General features: G+C 37.0%; 1 long non-coding RNA gene across 1 annotated transcript; it reads right to left on the bottom strand.

The window, feature by feature from the left end:
- Positions 1 to 334: 334 nt before the first annotated feature.
- On the bottom strand, positions 335 to 3,537 carry LOC128498087 (uncharacterized). Its single transcript, XR_008354387.1, has 3 exons — positions 3,030 to 3,537; positions 2,333 to 2,420; positions 335 to 704 (listed from the first exon to the last, which is right to left on the bottom strand). It is a non-coding gene; the product is annotated as an uncharacterized LOC128498087 (long non-coding RNA).
- Between the last annotated feature and the right edge of the window lie 885 nt (positions 3,538 to 4,422).

The following is a 4,422-nucleotide window of genomic DNA, read 5'->3' as shown; positions in this document are numbered from 1 at the left end:
GAAATTAACTGGGGAGATGAAATAGGAATCTGAAATTCAATGTGAATGATACTTAAATATACACCATTGTCTGCTCCAGAAATTCACAAACATGAAAAAACACACTATATCTATATATCATACTACAAGTCAATGTTTCTACACCCCGACCATTTCCAAGCATAGCTCAGCCCATCCGTTTCAACCAATCTGCATTAACTATGTAGCACTAAGCCAATTGCTCTTCTCCTGAAGGAAAGCCAATAGTAACTGTTTTTAGGGCACAATAATTGATCTCGCGTAGAATAACAATATCCGAAGCTGCAAAACCATTCGGTACAAGATGATTCAGTTTTTTTTTTTTTTTTTTTGCACGACTTCAAATAAAGGAAAGAAAGAAACAAGAAAAATACGAGAAACGATTTAAATTGTTAACTGGTACCTTTATATTGCTCCGGAGGCTGCTTCTGATGATCTTCTTCAAATTCCAGTTAACTTTTGTAGATATCTTTTTTTTTAGAATATCCATTAAAGTGAAAAAAAATTGTAAATCCAAGCGTTGTTTGCAAAGTTTAATCCATACGTGACAAGAGGCACAAAAATAAAATAAAAACAAGAAACATAATAATCCTTTGTCATCTCCTTTAGTAAGTCTCTGAAGATAGGATGTTTTATACCCGACGTAACTTGCATTTCCCAATTTTAATAGATCCATTATGCATCCGCTATAATAAAACCAAGGAGAAACATACAAATTAAGACTCATGAGGCATTTTTGCTCATAAACACTGTGAAAAACTTTGACTTTTACATTTAACTGTAATATACAAACCTTCATTTTTAATCTGTTAATGTTACCGTACCTGATGTTATGACTAATAATAATTCTAGTCCTAATTTTGTTGTAAATTAGTTTAAGATTGTATTGAATGATGGAAAAACTCTGTTAGAGAACTATAGGACAAATATAAATGTAAAAAGAATAACAATAGTAGGCTCTTTACCCCCCCAAGAGAGTATTCCTCTCTTAGTACAGTACACTAATACAAAAAAAACTAAATCAAAAAGGGATACTTAATGTGCCAAGTGATTAGATGAAAATATTGCAAGAAAAAAATAATATATTAATATATAAATAAAAACTTTTAGCCAATGGCATCTCATGTTCCACCCATTTCCTTTGTGACACTTAAAAAGGGCAGGTAGTCATTATACAAACTGAATTTAAGAAATATCTACCATAGATACAATATGAATAGAAGTGATACGAAGCTAATGGTGTTCCTTAAATATGTATTATTGGATACAGAAAATATGGTCCTTGTTATTATTTATTGATATATTCCAATGCACGTGAGTTTGCTCAGCTTCATCAAATCATCTTCACGCGTAACATCTGGAAAAGTTGCTTTTATGTGGTTTCCACGATATCTAACCACAAAACTGATGTCCAGTTATATAGCCTACATATAAAAAGTATATCTCTTCAAGACATTTAAGAGATTTAACCACTTCCTCGTTCCTTTTTTTAAACAATAGAGTTCCAGCCGCACTAAAAAAAAAAGAGTCCTGTAACTTTCGAACCTAAGTGCGCCAGTCACTTAGAACAAAGGGAAGTTTTAACAGATTACTTGGTATCTACAGGCAAAAAGGTTCCTTGTTTGCATGTTAGGACCAAAGTTTTGGGGGAGCCCCATCTGGCAGCTAAAAGTTCTTCATAGGCAAAAAAAACAAAAAAAAAGAATAATAATATTATCAATAGAATAATAAATGAATGATCTTATAAAATATGGTTTCTTTCTCATAGTAATATTTTTATATCCTCGTTCATATGTTACTTGGTTTGTGAATATTATTTTGATTTCTCCAAGGATAATATAAATAACAACAAAATCCACCAGAAAATATTTTGGAAATAAAAACAAATCCAGAAATGAACTATGCGAAGGCTCATGGTCATTCTGCACACAGCAAAACTTTATAAAGTTTATAAACTGTATATAAAGTGCATATTAATATAACATATTGAAAAAAATAAAAGTTTAAACAAATGAATACTTTTTTGTATTTTATTTTGCTGTTTTTATAGTATTTTAGGCATTATAGATGTAAAAATTCTTCATTGGATGCACAGATATTTCCCTGTCCTAGGCTAGTGTGTTTCATTCCAAAGTATCCCTAAATGCCCTACAAAGTATATAAACAATACTATAAAGCCATTCATTGCTTGTAAACAGATAAAGCATGCTCAGGTTCCCCTAGCAAGAGAAACACAAATCTAGAAGAACCATCACTCCTTCTCCCAGCCACCTGATCATCCCACACCCACATCCCACTTAATATTAGAACTCACCTCGGAAAAGAAAACTTCCAAAGCCCTTTTTTTTTGGTGGCTTCTCCAGGTAACAAGGACACAGAGGTCTCCAAGCAGCATGGAGATCCTGGAATAGACGAGCATTGCAGGGCATGTGAGAGATGGACTGAGTGCTAGATAGGCAGATAAAGAGTTCTTCTGACTTTCTCTTTTGTTCAACTTCTCCGCACAGACAAAGAACTCGAGAGCTGCAGCAGGTTTCTCCCTCCCTCCCTCACCCTCCTCCCTTGTCTCCTCCAAACAGAAGCGCACACCATCCACCAATTGCCCTGCTATTCCTCTTACTGTATAGCACAAAACTTTTTGTTTGCCCCATAGCAGGCATATTTACATCTATATGTTTACAGGTAAATACCCCCCTTGTCTCAGCTGGGTAAATAAACTTGCAGAGTAACTGCAAGGGCAAGGAGGACAACTGGTGACTCCCAGGGATGCTCCTTTTTGTCTCTACTGGACTCATCTTGTGGTCAGTCCCATATTGTAGAACTTGATCCACCACCCCATGCAGATGGCTGTTACAGCGTGCAGTGTTCCAGTAGGAACATGTATGATGATGGGGATGTTAGTTAAGGTGTGATACAAGCAGACAGCACACTGTCCCGTTCCCTCCCACCGCCCATTGTCCTTGGACCTAAGTTCACAAACAAAGGGATGAGATCGCGGTCCACCCTCCTACCTGTTGCACAAGAAGCAGCAGCAGCAGCGCCCTCAGGAACAGGGGTTTCCTCTAATCTCCAAGAACTTTAACTCAATAGTTTCATAAAACTATCATTTCACAAAAACCCAAATAGTTGTGTGGAACCTCCCACTACTCCAAACCTTGGGTGTTGGAAAAATGATGGGTATCCACAGCAACCATGCAGTTTTTCCACTCCGATCTGTTTCGTTAGAGCTGGTGGTCAGTACCAGTGTACAAAGTTGCATTACTGCCCACAGTGCCCTCAGAAGGCAGCCACTCGGACCCTTTCTGCTTACAAACTGCACGTTCCTGCACTGGAGAGGGAGGAGGAGTGAGATCAAAACAAACACACAGCCTTTAAAGACACAGTCCTTAAACTGGAGTTGGATGGTCCTTTTGGCTTTTGTCTCATTCCATATGTGGAGCTCACATCCGCCACAAAGAAAATTGGGACTTAATGTTGTTTGATGAAAAGTTGCTTGTGCACTTGCTAGGTAGTTTTGCTTGTAGGGTAAATAAAACTGCATGTTAAAAGTTTTGTGTCTACTTTGAAATGTTTCTTTAAAAGGAGAGAACTTTAATACTATTAAACAGTATCTATCCTGCATAACACCTTAGTGCCTCTGCTTATATATATATATATATATATATGTGTGTGTGCGTGTGCGTGTGCGTGTGCGTGTGGGTGTATATATATGTCTATATACATGCATATATATTAAATGAGATCGCGCCTTTCTGACAATGAAGAGAGAAGGAACAAAAAAGAAAAGAGGAGGTGTTGATGCATGCCACTTACCTAAATAAGCTGTGAGCCAGTCCTCTCTTTTTTTCGTTTCTTTTTTTGTTTCGAGAATGATTTCAAACTGTTTAAAACCTTGCAATGCTGAATATTTTACTTTTCCATAGCACTTTGGAGAGAGTTACGCTGAGAGCCCCGCAGGTACCAACTCTATATGGGGCTTCACCCTCCAGCGCTGAAGGAGTTCATTGTTACTGATGTCCTCTCCCTCCCTTTCACTTGGGCTCTTCCCAGCAGAACAAAAGAAACTCTGCTTACAGCTTGGTTTGCAAGTTTAAAACATGCTGACATACTGAACTAGAGCTACTTCACAACTTCGCAAACTATGGCTCTTCATGAAAAAGTGGCAGGAGAAAAATAAATATGAAAAAATATATAAAAAAGAAAGAAAAGAAATCATCAGATCACCAAAACACCCTTTTTTCTTTCTTCTCCTCTCTGCCTCTGTGGGTATTAATCATACCATGCAAAGCAGCACCCTGGTCAGTTCTGGAACATGAAATGGGTTGGGATTCAATTTTTTTCAGGGACCTTTTAAGAATTTTAAATGGACCTTCCGAAGAGATGTTGGGATTTTACTATATTTTA

This window comes from Spea bombifrons, chromosome 5 (genome assembly GCF_027358695.1).
Source record: "Spea bombifrons isolate aSpeBom1 chromosome 5, aSpeBom1.2.pri, whole genome shotgun sequence".
Classification (NCBI taxonomy): Eukaryota; Metazoa; Chordata; class Amphibia; order Anura; family Pelobatidae; genus Spea; species Spea bombifrons.
Note: the sequence above shows the minus strand (reverse complement) of the source record. Positions and strands in the feature narration are given on the sequence as shown.